At 37.8% G+C, this 20,049-nt stretch overlaps 1 protein-coding gene across 1 annotated transcript in view; it reads right to left on the reverse strand.

Annotated features, from left to right (window-relative positions):
* Positions 1 to 20,049, reverse strand: part of NRXN3 (neurexin 3) — a 782,346-nt gene that overhangs the window by 155,079 nt on the left and 607,218 nt on the right. The gene's annotated exons all lie outside the window — the stretch shown is intronic.

Raw genomic sequence — 20,049 nt, forward strand, 5'->3', positions numbered from 1 at the left:
CTCATCATTCAAGTTTCAAATGTCCAAAGCTCAAATGTCATTTTCTCAAAAAGGCTTCCAGGATGGCCCTACCTAAAGGTGTACTTCCTCCCACTTCTAGGCACGTACTTTATTCTATATAATTTTACTCATTGCATTTGGCACTATCTGAACTCACTTAGGTATTTATATGTTCACAAACGACTCAAACAGCATGCAAATCTCGTGAGACTGGGCAGCACTGGTCTTGTTTAGCACTGCATTACCAGCATCTAGAATAAAAATGCTTTAAATGAATAGTTTTTCAAACTTCCATTTGCCCTATCGCTTGGAATCCCAGATAGTTTAGTCTACTTCCCAAACATAACTTCTACAAATGTACCTCTCTTTTGGTTCTAGTCCAGGGATTGGCAAATTATGGCCCTCAGGCCAAATCTGGCCTGCTGCTTCTTTTAGTAAATTAAGTTTTACTGGTACTCAGCCTTGCCCATTAGCTTACGTATCATCTATGGCAGCTTTTGTACTTGACAGGCAAAACAGAGTTGTGACAGAGAATTGAGTTGTTGTGACAGAGACTATATGGCTCACAAGCTTAAAATATTCACTATCTGGCCATTTATAGAAAAAGTTAGCCAACCTCTGTCTAGACCTTTTAGAGTAGACCACCATGTTTCTAAGTCTTGATGGAAATATTCAGAGGTGAGGTTTATTCAATGCCAAAGACTCTCATTTGTGAGACAAATATGTAAGGAAGAGCTTCATTATTTTTAGTTGAAGCAAGATTCTCTCCCGAAAGAGAGTGAGTTTGAAAGTTAACCTGCCTCCCAAACATGGAACTTGCCATGAACAGAATTACTCACTGATAGCACTTGTATCAATAATAACTGAACAATAAATTAAGTGGTAATTTAGAAGGGAAAGCGAAACCAACAAGTAATCACATTAAAAACTGATGAAATCCTCATCAATAAACACTTGCTGTCTGCACGTAATTGTGCAGTCCTGGATACAGAGGGTCTAAGCAAGCCAGTTCCCTGGTACAAATCAATTTGAGTGGAAGGATATTACTACTCCCAGGAGAGTGAATATGTGTCTTCAAAGGTGGTGACAATAATATCAGACACAACTAAGTATATTGTTACATAGAACAAAGGATACTGCAGGTATGAGGAAATGCTCTTCCATGAGTACAAATGCTATAAGAAATTTAGCTTACATCCCTGAAGGGATGTTGTCTTTTACTGTTTTGGGTAAGAGCTAGCCTGAGGCTGAGATAGCCAGATAGCTCAGCGCGTCAGCTCCCACCGCAGCGCCCCAGAACACAAGGAAGACAGGCGCAAGGCAAGCCAGCTTCTCAGTGGAAGCCTACATGAATTATTCTTTCCAGAAAGACAGTGAAAAATGGCATGGCCTGGTGGCCCTTAGGAATGGCAGTCATAATAGCCACAGCAAGTGTTTCACCGTCATTAACTCGAAACCAATTTGCTCTTGTTCTGTTCCAAAGATTCTGTGGTACTTGTTGGAAAAGACAAAGCTTTCCCTTTAAAATATTCTGATGGGACCCAATAGTTTTTTCACCATCCATTCCCTTTGAAGGGGATTTACTTGATTCATCTTAGATTAGGTAAAGGTGAATAGAGAATAACAAATTAGAAACAAAGGCACTGGTAGCATCATTCTAAAGATGGTGAATAGTCAATTATTTCTAGAATGTTTCTCTTTTTTCCTTCTTATTTAGTCCAAGGGACTTCTGCAGCAATGGTACATTAGTGTGATAAACTCCAAATTCTGTTTCCTAGTTACTGATGCTCCACCAGAGCAATGATATGGCAATTTAGGCTTTTAAAGGCTGAAGTTCAGTAAAACTGGACTCGCAGTTTGACCTTCCATTCACAACTGGGCACCAGAGGAAGATAATCCTTAGGAAAGGGAAGTGAAGACGTCATAACAGGGCATGTGTGATTACTGATCATACCCACTCAGGGAGAACTGATTTTTACTAACAAAATTATGCCAAAAACTTCAGTCCCTTCAACACTGACATTGCAAAATAAAGCATGGTTCTGTTGGCCAGGAAAATGTGATGCATTGTTGTATGCCACTGTGCAAACCTCTCCGGAAAGGATAGTTAATATGATTCATAATGTGTCCTTGGCCATGAGGGAAGACATCCAGGAGCAATTAGGACGTACAAAATGCATTGTTAAAAGTCTACCAAATTTTAGAACAAGTCAAGTTGTCTATAATATGTTTTAGTAATTAAATGGTGGACAATTATGCCACCAAAAAAACAAACCTTCTTTCTGATAACTGAAGTTTCCTCATCCGTGAAATTCAAATAATAATTTTATCTATTTCTAGGGCCAACTTAACAGGCATGCAACCAGTAGAGTCACAGAGCACCCTGTTGGTTTGGGGCTCAAAGATGGGCAATAGCTGTCTTAAAATTCTTAAGAATTTTATCTTTGAACATCAAAAAGCAGCTTCAGTGTGAGAATCTGAGAAGGAAGGTCTTCCAGCTGAAATAAAGATATGAGCTAAGAAATATCAGAGGCTCAAAAATAAGGTGGGGGAGGGCAGACAGCAGAAGCAAGAACTACAATCCTGCAGCCTGTGGAACAATAACCACATTCATAGAAAGATAGACAAGATGAAAAGGCAGAGGGCTATGTACCAGATGAAGGAACAAGATAAAACCCCAGAAAAACAACTAAATGAAATGGAGATAGGCAACCTTCCAGAAAAAGAATTCAGAATAATGATAGTGAAGATGATCCAGGACCTCGGAAAAAGAATGGAGGCAAAGATCGAGAAGATGCAAGAAATGTTTAACAAAGACCTAGAAGAATTAAAGAACAAACAAACAGAGATGAACAATAACAATAACTGAAATGAAAACTACACTAGAAGGAATCAATAGCAGAATAACTGAGGCAGAAGAACAGATAAGTGACCTGGAAGACAGAATGGTGGAATTCACTGCCGTGGAACAGCATAAGGAAAAAAGAATGAAAAGAAATGAAGACAGCCTAATAGACCTCTGGGAGAACATTAAACCCAACAACATTCACATTATAGGGGTCCCAGAAGGAGAAGAGAGAGAGAGAGAGAGAGAGGGCCCGAGAAAATCTCTGAAGAGATTATAGTCGAAAACTTCCCTAACATGGGAAGGGAAATAGCCACCCAAGTCCAGGAAGTGCACAGAGCCCCATACAGGATAAACCCAAGGAGAAACATGCCAAGACACATAGTAATCAAATTGGCAAAAATTAAAGACAAAGAAAAATTATTAAAAGCAGCAAGGGAAAAATGACAAATAACATAAAAGGGAACTCCCATAAGGTTAAAAGCTGATTTCTCAGCAGAAACTCTACAAGCCAGAAGGGAGTGGCATGATATACTTAAAGTGATGAAAGGCAAGAACCTACAAGCAAGATTACTCTACCCTGCAAGGACCTCATTCAGATTTGATGAAAAAATCAAAAGCTTTACAAATAGGCAAAAGCTAAGAGAATTCAGCACCAACAAACCAGCTCTACAACAAATGCTAAAGGAACTTCTCTAAGTGGGAAACACAAGAGAAGAAAAGGACCTACAAAAACAAACCCAAAACAATTAAGAAAATGGTCATAGGAACACACATATCAATAATTACCTTAAACGTGAATGGATTAAATGCTCCAACCAAAAGACACAGACTGGCTGAATGGATACAAAAACAAGACCCACATATATGCTATCTACAAGAGACTCACTTCAGACCTAGGGACACATACAGACTGAAAGTGAGGGGATGGAAAAAGATATTCCATGCAAATGGAAATCAAAAGAAAGCTGCAGTAGCAATACTCATATCAGATAAAATAGACATTAAAATAAAGAATGCTACAAGAGACAAGGAAGGACACTACATAATGATCAAGGGATCAATCCAAGAAGATATAACAGTTATAAATATATATGCACCCAAAATAGGAGCACCTCAATACATAAGGCAACTGCTAACAACTATAAAAGAGCAAATCGACAGTAACACAATAATAGTGGGGGACTTTAACACCTCACTTACACCAATGGACAGATCATCCAGAGTGAAAATAAATAAGGAAACAGAAGCTTTAAATGACACAACAGCCCAGATAGATTTAATTGATATTTATAGGACATTCCATCCAAAAACAGCAGATTACTCTTTCTTCTGAAGTGCGCATGGAACATTCTCCAGGATAGATCACATCTTGTGTCACAAATCAAGCCTCAGTAAATTTAAGAAAATTGAAATCATATCAAGCATCTTTTCTGACCACAACGCTATGAGATTAGACATCAATTACAGGGAAAAAACCTAAAAAACACAAACACATGGAGGCTAAACAATATGTTACTAAATAACCAAGAGATCACTGAAGAAATTGATGAGGAAATCAAAAAATACCTAGAGATAAATGACAATGAAAACACGATGATCCAAAACCTATGGGATGCAGCAAAAGCAGTTCTAAGAGGAAAGTTTATAGCTATACAAGGCTACCTCAAGAAACAAGAAAAATCTCAAATAAACAATCTAACGTTACACCTAAAGGAACTAGAGAAAGAAGAACAAACAAAACCCATAGTTAGCAGAAGGAACGAAATCATAAAGATCAGAGCAGAAATAAATGAAATAGAAACAAAGAAAACAACAGCAAAGATCAATGAAACTAAAAGCTGGTTCTTTGAGAAGATAAACAAAATTCATCAACCATTAGCCAGACTCATCAAGAAAAAGAGAGAGAGGACTCAAATCAATAAAATTAGAAATGAAAAATGAGAAGTTAAAACAGACACCACAGAAATACAAAGCATCCTAAGAGACTACTACAAGCAACTCTATGCCAATAAAATGGACAACCTAGAAGAACTGGATAAATTCTTAGAAAGGTATAACCTTCCAGGACTGAAACAGGAAGAAAAAGAAAATATGAACAGACCAATCACAAGTAATGAAATTGAAACTGTGATTAAAAATCTTCCGGCAAACAAAAGTCCAGGACCAGATGGCTTCACAGGTGAATTCTATCAAACATTTAGAGAAGAGCTAACACCCATCCTTCTCAAACTCTGCCAAAAAGTTGCAGAGGAAGGAGCACTCCCAAACTCATTCTATGAGGCCACCATCACCCTGATACCAAAACTAGACAAAGATACTACAAAAAAAGAAAATTACAGACCAATATCACTGATGAATATACATGCAAAAATCCTCAACAAAACACTAGTGAACAGAATCCAACAACACATTAAAAGGATCATACACCATGATCAAGTGGGATTTATCCCAGGGATGCAAGGATTCTTCAATATACACAAATCAATCAATGTGATACACCATATTAACAAATTGAAGAATAAAAAGAATATGATCATCCCAATAGATGCAGAGAAAGCTTTTGACAAAATTCAGTACCCATTTATGATAAAAACTCTCCAGAAAGTGTGCCTAGAGGGAACCTACCTCAACATAATAAAGGCCATATAGGACAAACGCACAGCAAACATCATTCTCAGTGGTGAAAAACTGAAAGCATTTCCTCTAAAATCAGGAACAAGACAATGATGTCTACTCTCCCCACTATTATTCAACATAGTTTTGGAAGTGCTAGCCACAGCAATCAGAGAAGAAAAAGAAATAAAAGGAATACAGATTGGAAAAAAAAGAAATAAAACTGTCACTGTTTGCAGATGACATCATACTATACATAGAGAATCCTAAAGATGCCACCAGAAAACTACTAGAGCTAATCAATGAATCTGGTAAAGTTGCAGGATACAAAATCTATGCACAGAAATCTCTTGCATTCCTATACACTAATGATGAAAAATCTGAAAGAGAAATTAAGGAAAACACTCCCATTTGTCACTGCAACAAAAAGAATAAAGTACCTAGGAATAAACCTACCTAGGTGGACAAAAGACGTGTATGCAGAAAACTATAATACACTGATGAAAGAAATTATAGATGATACCAACAGATGGAGAGATATACCATGTTCTTGGATTGGAAGAATCAATATTGTGAAAATGACTATACTACCCAAAGCAATCTACAGATCCAATGCAATCCCTATCAAATTACCAGTGGCATTTTTTACAGAACTAGAACAAAAAAATCTTAAAATTTGTATGGAGACACAAAAGACTCTGAATAGCCAAAGCAGTCTTGAGGGAAGAAAACGGAGCTGGAGGAATCAGACTCCCTGACTTCAGACTATACTCCAAAGTTACACTAATCAAGACAATATGGTACTGGCTCCAAAACAGAAACATAGATCACTGGAACAAGATAGAAAGCCCAGAGATAAACCCATGCACCTATGGTCAACTAATCTATGACAAAGGAGGCAAGGATATACAATGGAGAAAAAACAGTCTCTTCAACAAGTCGTGCTGGGAAAACTGGACAGCTACATGTAAACGAATGAAATTAGAACACTCCCTAACACCATACACAAAAATAAACTCAAAATGTTTTCAAGACCTAAATGTAAGACCGGACACTATAAAACTCCTAGAGGAAAACATAGGAAGAACACTCTATGACGTAAATCACAGCACGATCTTTTTTGATCCGCCTCCTAGAGTAATGGAAATAGAAACAGAAATAGACAAATGGGACCTAATGAAACTTCAAAGCTTTTGCACAGCAAAGGAAACCATAAACAAGATGAAAAGAAAACCCTCAGAATGGGAGAAAGTATTTGCAAACAAATCAATGGACAAAGGATTAATCTCCAAAATATATAAACAGCTCATGCAGCTCAATATTAAAAAAAAACAAACAACCCAATCCAAAAATGGGCAGAAGACCTACACAGACATTTCTCCAAAGAAGACATACAGATGGCCAAGAAGCACATGAAAAGGTGCTCAGCATCACTAATTATTAGAGAAATGCGAATCAAAACTACAATGTGGTATCACCTCACACCAGTTAGAATGGGTATCATCAGAAAATCTACAAACTACAAATGCTGGAGGGGTGTGGAGAAAGGGGAACCCTCTTGCACTGTTGATGGGAATGTAAGTTGATACAGCCACTATGGAGAACAGTATGGAGGTTCCTTAAAAAACTAAAAATAGAATTACCATATGATCCAGCAATCCCACTACTGGGGATGTACCCAGATAAAACCATAATTCAAAAAGACACATGCACCCTGATGTTCACTGCAGCACTATTTACAACATCCAGGTCTTGGAAGCAACCTAAATGCCCATCGACAGACGAATGGATAAAGAAGATGTGGTACATATATACAATGGAATATTACTCAGCCATAAAAAGAATGAGATTGGGTCATTTGTTGAGACGTGGATGGACCTAGAGACTGTCATACAGAGTGAAGTAATCAGAAAGAGAAAAATAAATAACATATATTAACACATATATGTGGAACCTAGAAAAATGGTACAGATGAACCGGTTTGCAGAGCAGAAATTGAGACACAGACATAGGGAACAAACATATGGACACCAAGGGTGGAAAGCGGCAGGGGGGTGGGTGGGTGGTGCGATGAAGTGGGAGATTGGGATTGACATGTATACACTGATATCTATAAAACTGATGACTAATAAGAATCTGCTGTATAAAAAAATAAATTTCAAAAAAAAAAAAAAGAATTTTATCTTTGAATTTTCTTTTAAGTGTTGTTGAAAGGGAGCCTTCGTTCATGCATGGTCCTGGCCCTCAGGATGAGTGCTTGCCCACCCTCTTTTCTACCTTCACCCAGGAAACAACTGCTGCTACTTTCTGCCCTTTGTGCTGAGCCATTGGGTGGAGTCTTGTGTGACTGTGAGAGTCTGCACTCACCCCATGAGTATCCTCATGCTTGAGGGAGCATATCAGATGGCAAATTTTAAAAAAAGAAAAGGAAAACACCATCACAGGTAGAGAGAGACAGAGTGTTAAAGAAAAGGGAAAGCTTCTTTCCTCCTTTTTTAACAAGGGGTTCACATTTTCATTTTGCACTAGGCTCCACAAATTATATAGATGGTTCTGCCTACTGCATATAATAATTGTGGGATTATAGAATACATGTAACAACGGAAAATATACGTGGCCCAAAATAAATGCTCATTAAACACTGGCCCATTTTTGATGTTTTTGTTTATTCTGTATATATCTCTTCATGGGCAAACATAAAGGCGTGGCACTTGTACCACTCAGCTTTACCAGGGACAGCTTAACCTCTCTGGCATTAAACTAAATCCTTGATCCCTGTGACTCTGGTAGATGAGGATCCTCACTCTTAATAATATGACCTTACTTGGAGTGAGAGAAAAAGCCCTGAATTCATTTCACACAAGATTCTATACCAGCTGCTACATTAAAACCCTGGAAGTTATCTCGGCCACACTCAGCTTCTTCAAACACTGATTCCTGTCCTGTCTCCTGTGAAATATTTTACAAAAGAAGCAATTTCCTTTGAAAAATCAGAAAGGTTAGGCAAGTACCCAGGAGGCCTGGGGTAACTGATGTTTCTATTGTTACAAGTTCAAATGATCAACGAGCAATCCAAGCTGTGAGACATGAGGGCCACAGGAGTGACAGCGGGTTTTGGTGCCCGTTTAAATGCTGGGATGAAAATCACATGGTTGGGAGCAAGGCTTCCGTTCAATTATTTTTCTTCTTCATCAAATGATGTTACAGCTATTACTACTAATAATGATGGCTTAGAGAAACTGCCTTAGGGACAAGGGCTAATGAGTAGCAGAGCAGGTATAACTGAACCCACAAGTTCTTTTCTTCCCACCAGGTAACGCTGCCACCCATGCTGTTGTTGTTTGTTTTTGTTTTGTTTTTCTGCTCTGAGTAATGTCCCTCATTCTCTTTAGGATCAGTCTGAAGCTTAAAGAGGCCTATAAAAATAATACAGGAAAGAGTATAGGTTTCTATCCAGGGTGGGTGAGACATAAAACCTACACAATTTGACACGTACAGAACAATACTGCCCAAAAGCAATCTGTGCTTCCGATATTTCTCTGAACAATCAAAAGAAGAATCAGATCAATTTGAAACCACATTTCCTCATTTTAAATGTCAGCCTTCTAACACAGTAGTATTTAGTAAGGATTTCTGAAAACATATTTCTCTTTAGGACCTGGACAAATATCCTTAACATGTTAATCTATGGTATTCTAATTGGATCTGCTGAGATTTCCTTCTTTGTAAATATGGAACAATTTTCCTCTTACTAAGTCATCTGTATTCATACATGGAGATTTCTCTTGTCATCCAAAGTTTCAAGTCATTAGGCTTATAATTATTAATTCAATAAATGTGCATTAATGCCAACTGTATGTCTGGCACTGGCCAGACAGTGAAGATACAATGATGAATAGGACATTTTCCCAAACTGTGAGGAATCCAAAGATTGGTTCAGGAGGTACACATGTAAGCAAATAAAGCAACACAAATGTGATAAGCCTTCTGAAAGTTGTGCATTCAGGGTGCTCTGGAACTTTAGAGATGAACAAACCTAGACATGCCTGAGGAAGGGAAGGCTTTGCATGAGTGGTGACCCCTGAGCTGTCATGAAGGATGAGAAGCAGTTGGCTATGGAGATACAGACAGAAATGGTACACATAAGGTAAAGTGCATAAGGTAGAGCATGGATGCAGAAACGGAGGTATAAGAGAGTTTGGGGAAGTCGGGTAACCACAATCTGTTTGCTGAGACTAGAGCCCTAGGGTCTAATGGAAAGAGACACAAGACAAGGAATACCAACTAGGCATCAGGCACATGGAGGATGACTCAGCAATTAGCAGTTATGGCATTCCAACACTACCCTCTTCTTAGTCATCCCTATGTCTGTGATAATTCCTAATTCATCCTCTATGCATCCCTAAATGCCAAGTACCTTCCTGTCACAGAATTAAGCAGTGCCTTAGAGACTAGTTATGAATAAGAATGGGACACTAATATGTCTATAAAGCTGAGGTGAGGAAGCCTGCCTCCGGAAAGGTCAAGGTTACAGAAAGACGAGCTAAAGAAATAGGATTTATTAGTGACTAGATGCAGCGTCTTTCGTGGGGATCATTAGCCCTTGTCCTGGAGCACTGATTGTGTTCATTTGAGCATCAACATGTCAGCATCTGAGCTGGAGAGGCAATATGTGCGGTCATGAGGAGCACAGCATTGGGGTCAGATATACTGAATGTGAGGCCAGGCAAAGCATTTCACATGATTAAGTCTCATGTCTAAAATGAGGATAATAACACCTTATAAGACCATGGTGAAGATTAAACAAGATCATGCAAGCAAACTGCTCATCTCAGAGCCTGGCATGCAGAAAACAATCTTGGCTATAATTTTTACTGTAACTAGTAGCCATCTGTAAAGTCTATCACTTTATATAACAATAGCAAAGGTTTAAAATTTGTTATTGCAAATGTCCTTGTATATGGACTTAGCAGGATCCATTTTTGCTGTAACGAAGAAAAGCATTCAGGGAAAATTTGTCGAGGGGAAAGAATGGGGTTGTGTCTTCACTTAGTGTTCAATTTTCTTGCCTTTGAGATGTCAATCATGAGACTCTCATTCTACCAGGTATGTAGGGGTATGGATAAACTCAGTCATGGATAAGTACCTGGGCACTTACCTAGTCATTAGGGTAATAGAACACCTAGCTTTTCTATTTCTGATAATCAGCAAGTTTTTTTTTAAAATGGTTCCTTTATCAAATAGGGAGTTTGCTTGTAAATAACAATCAGTGAATCAAACAGTTAAGTTAAACATTCCAACTACTGACAGGTATACAATATGACTTTAATTTCAACCATGAATTTCTTCTTATAAGGAGATGGCAAGCCTTCTCTAGCCATCCCCTAGGCCAATGGCTTCACCATATTGTCTTTGTTCACCTTCTACTGTGTTTTCTTTTTCTTTGTGAGATCAGAAAGATACAGAATTTTTCTACAGCGATAGAACACATTCCTCTTATGCTGCTCCATCACAGATACTCATGTGTGTCCTTTCTCTTGGTCTTTGTCTACTTTGTACACATTATGTTGTTGCCGTCTGCTGCTTCGGCTCCTTTCCTGTCTTCTGTCTCTGCTTCTCTCACCACCCCACCCCTGGGGGCATCCTCCTTTTGGTCAGTGGGGTAGTTCCTTCTTCTTGGAAGGAAAAGGGCTTCCTGACAGACTGTCACAGGAAAACCACTCAGAGGAAACAGACAGCCCTGCTTCTCTCCACCTTGAACATTTCTCATTTTCTTACTTTTTATTTTCTTAAGAACAGAGGAATAGCCCCCTGTTTATTGTTTTAGATTTTATCCTGCCCACACTTGTGGGTAACATGAATTTCATTTCTCTGTCATCTCCTAGACTTCAGAACTAAACTTCACTCTATTCATAATGCTGTTCACCCAACAACCAAGAGTTTAGGTCACCATATCCTTCCTAATTTGGTATCTCTGCAGTGGTTTACCCCCCCACCCTGCATTTTTTAAAACTAATTCTGAAGAAAATCATGTCTCGTAGCATCATTAAAAGACTACAACTTAGGTGACAAATAGTGTTCATTTGATTAAGAATCAGAAAATGAAATTTTTGAAGACTCCTGCCTGACACTAATCACCCTGAGACCTTATGCGATGCACGCACCTTCCACAAGCCTTGGCTTCCCCATTCGTAATATGTTAATATTTAAATATATGCCCCCGACAGGTCTACTGGGAGGATCCTGAGCTCATAACCGTTCAAAGACTTTGCTTCAGGGGATTACGATCTCTATTACATTTTGTCTCTCTTTTAGAACACATGCCTTTTAACATTTTCCTATTGCAATATAATGTCAGCCATTCAGGAAGACTTAGATTACTATAACTAAGCACCATATACCTCTTGCTTTCACAAGGCTTTTGGGATGACAGCAAAATTGCTTTGTATACAAATATTATATAATCAGATTTACTCTGAAACTATTTCGTCTTCAGAAGGAAAATGTAAACGTCCCCTTTAAGATTTATTTCTCCAACTTCTAATAAACATCCAGTTAGAAAGCCGTGTGATTTTAGTTACATAATCAACAGAACAGCCAGAAAATTACTCTGTTTCTTTCAGAAACAACATCCCCTGGTGTCTAAGTTTTCTTCCAAAAATTGATTCTAAAACTGAGAAAAACTCTGTGTGTTGAGATGCTCTGAATCAGTAGGGAGACTTGCACTTTGTGGTTAACTGTTCCAGAAATTCTATAATTCAAATTATAGTCTTCTCCTAAATAACGTATGAGTGAAACCTGCTGCACTATACATACTATCTAGTGAAAAGCAACAAAAAAGAAGTACATTCACTGATGCATTTATCTCGTTATCAAACAGGAATAAAGGGTTTGGTTGGTAATGTTAACTTGCCAAATGGTTACTACACGTACTATACCTCATCGATAAAGTGATCCTTCCTAATTTTCAAAATATAAACTGTTCCTAAATATAAACTGTGCCTAACACTAATACTTAGCGAACTTGTCACCTTGTAAACCTTACTGCGGCAATTAGACAAATAAAATGGATCAGAGCATAAAAAGACATTTTCAAACTGTAGAAGAAAAAACAGAAACACCATTTATAGTCAAAATTACAGCGCCTGAAACATCAGCTGTTGACGTTTTGTATGGCTCTAAGCAGGTGGTCAGATGCAGGAGGACAAGCCAAAACAGAAAAAGGAAATAAGGAAAAAGACGTGACTGAGGAGACCCAGTGTTCAGGGCCTCAGCACTAGGAACATACATACATTGTGAAGAAAAGAAACCATTATGTTGAATGGAATACTGAAATGAACCACTGCTGAATAAAATCTATGAGAAACTCATCTGGATTTTAAAGGTACATACATCTGAGTTTCAGTTTCTCTAAGAGAAACAGAAAATGAGGGGAAAATGGGTGTGTGCCTAGTCTATGAGGATTCCTTCTGCATTTTCCTTGGAAATCCATAGTATAAATCCCTAAAACTGACATCAACACCTGGAACCCAGTTAACTCTCAGTAAATGTTCATCGAATAAGTGAACAAAGAGTGACAACATGTAATATTTACTGATACACATTCACCTTCCTTCATGAAATTCTTCTGACTCCAACCAAAGCCTGGACAAACTGGATTTCATGAAAACCTTCATTTTGTCTGAAATTCCCTGCTTTACAGAGAAAATAATATTTATTCTTTCAGATTATTAGGGATAAAAGAACAAATTCACTCCAGTCATTTTTTTCTTCCTTTTAGAATGACAACAAAACAAAGAGTTGTAGTTTATATTTTTCTGGCTTGTATCTCTGTATCAATCCCTAAGAGTACTTGTAAAAATAATAAATTAAGGTAGAGAAGTGGGTACAATTCATTACCTCAGTGACTTAATTACTTTTTAAGTATACACTATGTCCAAGGTAGCTTCAGGTCATGAAAATCCTACAGTGGCCAGATATCAGCATAAAAATTTTAGGCTGTGTTGACATAAGATATCACTATATGTATGCACATATCTCCAAACTATGTACACTAATTTCATGGAAAAGTACAGTGGCTTGAACTGTGATTGTAAACAGTTCTAGGAGTCTATATTGCCGCTCTTGCCAGACAGTTCAGTTCACCATAGATCATTCCTAAATTGGCAAGGCGTTTGCTCATTTTTAGGATGTTAAGATAGAGAAATTTTACTCCTTTATTTATCAACCTTTTCTAGAATTCAATAACTCTATCAACTTTGCTTATATCTATATACTTTGTGAAGTGTGTTGTTAACTTCTTTGTTTTTTCCATCTCCTTTGCTATTTCCTCTGCTTCTTCCTTTTATGAGACAAAACACTCTCCTTGGGAAGCCACTTATTTATAATATAATGCTTCAATCTCACTTCTATCTACTCGTTGATTGGGTGCTTGATCCCAATCCCTTTAGCCTTTCTAAAATCCAGATGGATTACAAATGTTAAAATACTTTCCTGAGTGGACTTTTCCATACCAGGAGCCCACTGTACACAAGAAAAGCAGACCAAAAGGTGATAGATTTGCATGTTAGAGCCCAGGGATCAGTTTCAAATCACAGAAAAAGTGGTCTTAGCTAAAGCCACTGAAAGAGACGTTCCTTCTTCTGTTTTTCTCTCTTTTAACCTGTGCTCAAAGGACATTCTCAGAATTTGGGGATGGATGGTACTGCAGTTCTAACTGCTAAATGGTCATTAATTCTCTACTTCTCTGGGCATCATGTATAAATCTGATAAGGCCTGAACCACCAGCCTTTGTGTATGTGTATGGAATATGTGTAATTTCAATTACCCAAAGGTCCACATGTGAATCTCTTAACATACGGACTTAGGCTATGCCTCAACAAACTGGTTGAAACCAAAATACAAGATCTCCTAAGAAGGGGATGATTCTCTTCTCCTCTTGGTGATCTAGCCCTCCTTTCTCACAATGGTCTGAATAAACTTGATGACTTTTAAATCCATGCCAGGAATGTGCCAAGGAAGCCAGACAGACAGTAATGTTCTTAGCCAGAAATCTGTACCCTTGCTGCAAAAACTCTTATTTCTCTGACTCTTTTATTTTAGTTCCTGTTTAGATTATACAAAATTGATATTAGAAGATATTAAAGTCACAAATATGATATCATTGAATCATATCTGTGCACTTTAAAGATAATATTTTCATTTTAGAACACTATTAAGCTTTTATTAAAATGATATCAGAGTCTCCAAGACAAAAACAGAAGAACTCATGAAACCAAAATATTTTCATTAGTTCTGGGTTAACATCAAGTATTTGTTTATCATAATGCACTGAGGGAAAAAAAAAACAACCCATGTGATGTTCTCATCAACAGTATTAGTAATGCTATTGATGCAGAATCCAATGCAACTTTGATGGCCTTGAAAAGAGTTTATTATTGCCCTGAGTAACAGACTGAAGGAAGTAGGATGCTCATTTTACAGGCATCTATTAAGCTTCCAAGAATGGCTTTAAGAATACATAGGTATCCATTCTTGAACAAAAAGAGTTCTCAAAAGATCATCTTTTCAGTTGACATACTCTGCTAGTACAAGTCATCCTCATCATCACCAAAACCATCACCATCACCACACATTTAGCACATGTTACGTTCTAGCTCCTGTTCTTACTCAAAGACTCAGATACTATAATTATGCGCGTTTTACAACTGAGGAAACTCAGGGTTAAAGTAATTTGTCCACAGGCACAAAACTCGTTAGTGGTATAGAAAGGGCTGAGCCCAGCCTATCTGGCTCCAGAGTGCTTTTGCTCTTTGTAATATTCAATGTTTAGGAAGCATCCTACTATCACAGTCAAATCTGCCTATTATTGATACTATGAACAAACTTACACGTGAGGTATTTTATATGTCACAAGAAATATAAAACATTCCAAAGAGAAACAAAATTATGTGTTACCTTTTAAAATTCAGGTTTTGGTAAAAGTTGAAGTACACCATAATCATTCCATAAAGAAATACAAAGCCTCAGGTGTGATGTCGTTAGTTGGATAAAGAATAATGCGTTATTGGATATAAGATTCTGCTTTGTGATTTTTTCCATCTTCACTAAAACTCTACTAAGAGAAGTATAGTATGATCAGGCTGACAGCAACGGTGGATCCAAATCTTGGAACGGATACCAGAGAGGTTCTACAGTTTCCTTCGCAGAGGCTTCATAATGAAGAAGTCAGCCTTCCTGGTTGACCTGAGGTAAGTGTTTCTGAGTTAAAGGGATAAGCTCAACAAGTCAGCTCTGGGATTTCTAGATGAAGCAGGCCTAAAGATGATGTCACTTATTCTGGTACCACAGACAGGGAAGACAGAGAAAAAGCGAAGAAAACCAGAAGTCTAGTGTAATAAATTTTAATGCCTAAATTAAGCAAGAACCACCCACACCCTGTTGACTTTGCCAAAACACTGGCATTGAGTCTGCCTGGAAACCCAAAGCAGAGAAGCGAAGGCAAAAAGCAAAAAACAGGTGCGAGGCAGAGCAAGTGCAAGAGAAGGAATATTTAGTAAATACTAGTAGCTTTCAGAGGTATGATTTGGAGATATATAACATCCTTGTGATGTTATTTTCTTGCAGCTACTGTGCCTCTCTATGACTCAAAGATAACAGAGTCTGTGGGAAGTGGACAAGATTATAAAAGCTGTTCTCAGACACAAATGACTCCATTGTGGCACTTCATTGTTTTAAGGTCAGTATATTTTTGTATGTCAAAGAAGGAAAAAATTAATCTTATCACAGGTAAATTAGTAAGGCTTCAAGCTCAAAGAAACTGGGGGGAGCTCTACATATACCTAAATAGTCAGGCATATACACAAAACTCACGATTTCCTCACAACTTTCATGTGATATATGCCCTCCTTTCCAGAAAGACTGAGAGAACGGCCACACACAGAGGAATTAGCCTTTGAGAGAGAAAGATTGGAAAAAAGCGGGAAACTGATATTCATTAATTTGTGTTCACTATATTCATTCATACTATACTCATTTAATCAATATGAGGTCACTGTATTCACTCATACAGCACACAGCTTAAAAGGGATGGGATGAAGGAGGGGCTAGGAGATCATAGGGCAGTCACAATCAGACAAGGTTAAAGACAACAAACCATTTTACAGACTTTCATTTGAGCAAACACCCACGAGACCAACAAGAAGTTCATACCTGTTTTCAGAACTGCATGCCTCTCAGGTACTGCCAGCCTCATGGAACTGGAACCATAGGAATGAGTGATTTCCTCCAGAAATTCCCAGAAAGCAGCCCTGTTTTCTTTAGCTGTGCTCCAGGTCACCCTGGAGTTCAATCCACCATGATGACTGCCAACTCTGTTGCTGTTTCGCAGTTTTAAAGTCAGTTCTAAATTGGAAATTTCCTTACTACTTATTTTGAAATATCCCTGGCAGATGAATCAAACACAGCATATCCCCAATTCAACCAAAGACTTTGACTGGCACAGTCTCTAATAAATGTTTGGTGATAACAGCCTGAGAAGAGTTTACGGTGTGGTATTCTTGCAGGATTTGGAGAGCAGGGGTAGTAATATTTGGAATGAGTAATGATAAGTATATCATAGATATTATGGGGAGAGACAAAGTACTGGAAAAGAGAAAGTAAGAAAGGGAGAAAGGCAGAGAACCTGATTAGAAAATTGTTTCTGCTTCTTGGAAACCCTTGTCATGGAGCTGTGTCAGTTACTGACAGAAGGGCCAGCCAAGAAAGCCAAAAGGAAAAAGGCTTTTGTCTTGTGATCACTGCCCTCTATCATGTCCAGTTGTTTTCTCCTCACACTGGAAGATGGTCCTCCTTCATGTTCTTCTTGCCATTAAAAAGACAGTCACACAAACCCTTGGAAATAGCCATTTCCCTGAACGAACAATATTTTGAGGCAGATGAACAGGAAAAAAAAAAAAACAGATGATGTCATTCAGTATGTTACCTGACTGACTTTTCACAGAACAGGCATTCTAAAAAAGAGTTAACTGGAAAAATTCATGAACTTATATACAAGCTTAAAGTTTAATTCACTATGTCCCTTCAAGAGAAAAAAGTTTTTGCGTTGCAACTTGAGCAATAACACCCTATGACAGCTACTGAAATGCCAGCTGGAGCTCAGGAGTAAGTGGAAAGTCCTTCCCTCTCACGCTCAGGCTGCAAGTCAATCTTATTTCTTGTACTCTTCCAATGAAAAACTGTGTAAGAGACAGGATCCGCACAACTTGAGATTACAGAAACAACCTGAGATTCTATAACAGGTTGAACTATGAACTCTGATATGTATGTGAGAAGAGGGGTTTAGAAGTTCTAGTCACCTGTACCTGTTTTATCTCCTAATTTAGTTGTATAGTCTTCTCAAACTTTTCTACCCAAGCACCAATAATGGTGGGAATGGAACAGAGAAGATACACAATAAAAATGAGAGGTCTTTGAATTCTCATGTTTTTTTCTTAAAACATAAGAATAAGATTTATCTGTTAAATAAGATTCATGTTTATTTGCGTTCTTCCGCATCATATATCACTTTGCTTTCAATTCAAGTTTTTACTCCACATCAACAATTAACTTCAAGAAAATGTATCACATATACTTTGTGACTCTACATTACCCTGGGTACACATCTATACACCTCAGCATTAAAGGACTTAGATTAGTTTGAAGAGCTTGTGTTTTGTTTTGTTTTGTTTTGTTTCTATTCAACTCCTGTGCAACTAGTGGGCACTATGTATTCTTTCTCTGATGCTTTCACCAAAACTAACTTCCTTAGTATGTTAAAGATTTATCACGAGAATTCAAAATTGATTTTTCAAAATCCAATCTTGGCTTTTGACCTAAATATTGATTTAAACCGGTTATATTCTTTCTATTCTGTGATCAAAGTGGGGAACGCATCTTTGCTGTGTGCACTTCCTCTCGATGCTGCTTTTGGTGGCTCTGAATAGAAAATCTTTTATCAGGCTTAGAAAATCTGCTGGCATCTGTGTCCTGGAAAAGAATCACTGTATTCCCAGGAGAAAGAATATGGAGATGACTCTCCATGGCTGATCAGATGGAATATATGGAAGGAAATGTAAGATAAAGTATGGATAGAACACAAAAAGCAGGCCCTGATACCCTGATCAAATAACTCCCTCAGTTCTCTGTTCTGCAAATAAGTCTCTGAAGCCAGAAGGTGCCAGATTCAACTTTGGAAGACGTTTTCCACCTTCATGCTCAGCTTTCATCTTATTTCCTTCTGGAAATTAATGCAAAAGGAAAAGAAAAAATTTCCATAGATATGCTATATTTTTTTAAGAAGCCAGACACAGATGACTACATGTTATATGATTCCATTTATACAAAATGCCCAGAAAAGGCAGGTTTATCGAGACAAAAGCAGACCAACAGCTGTCTAGGAGTATGGGTAGGAGAAGAGATTAACGGCAAAAGGACATAAGAGAAATTTGGGGAGTGTTGGAAATGTTCTAAAATGTGAATACGGTGATATCTGGACAACCCTAGAAATTTAATAAAAATCACTTAACTGTAGGCTTACAATGGATGAACTCTGTGGTATGGAAATTATATATCAATAAAGCTGCTTAAAGAAAGAGAAAATGCCAGTCTTTGGAGAAAAGGGATGTTTCAATTAGACTTGTAATGATCTAAATATCATGAGAAATTTCTGGCTAATTAGAAATATTTAAACACAGCAATATAGGACATTGCTTAAATTAACTGAAAGTGATGCCAAGACAAGCAGAAAGCACTGCACTTTAGGAAGCTGTTGTTTATATCAATTTTTTACATTTCTTTTTGTTGTTGTTGTTCATTTATGTGGAACATTTGCCACCCAGAAGTGGATTTGGGCTTTATTAGTTTGTCATCCTGATAATATGTCTCCCAAGAAAGAACGTTAAACCAGCTAACACCTTTAAAATTTTTAGAAGGATGGGATAAACAAGTAAATGAAATGTAAGAGGTTATCTCCTTTTCTGAGTTTGTTCCTACAGAAAGACCCTAGCAAGGAAAGAAGCAAAAAAGCAGGAGATAATACTGAGAATCATGTGTGTTAGATGCTCAATCAATCCAGTTTTGTCTTCCTGGTCCACAGGAAGACTGTATTTCCCAGTTTCCTCTGAGTTTAAGATGGAACCATGTCTGACAAAATATAAGCAGAAGCGATGTATGGCATTTTCAGGCAAGGCAATAAAACATACTGCATAACTATCCAAGCTCTCTCTCTCTTCCCTATGGATAGAAAGCGAAGTGAAAAACTCCAGGGTTGTTGAACCCAACTCATGGAAGAATCTTAGATGCCTGAATTACTTCTTTGAAGACAGCTGACCAGGAGAGCTGCTCAACTGGCATTGGATTTTGCCCGAACAAGAAAGAAACCTTTTTTGTTGAGCCACTGAAATGCTGGGATTGTCTGTTGTAGCTTATCACCCTAACCAATTATCCTAGTTGCTTAATTGTTATTTAATTGCCTTAACTAATATGACACACTATAGAGCTCAAAGTATATTTCTTCCTTTCTTCCTTTTATCACCTAGTTCTACTCTTTC

Source organism: Lipotes vexillifer, unplaced genomic scaffold (assembly GCF_000442215.2).
Source record: "Lipotes vexillifer unplaced genomic scaffold, Lipotes_vexillifer_v1.1 scaffold542, whole genome shotgun sequence".
NCBI lineage: Eukaryota > Metazoa > Chordata > Mammalia > Artiodactyla > Lipotidae > Lipotes > Lipotes vexillifer.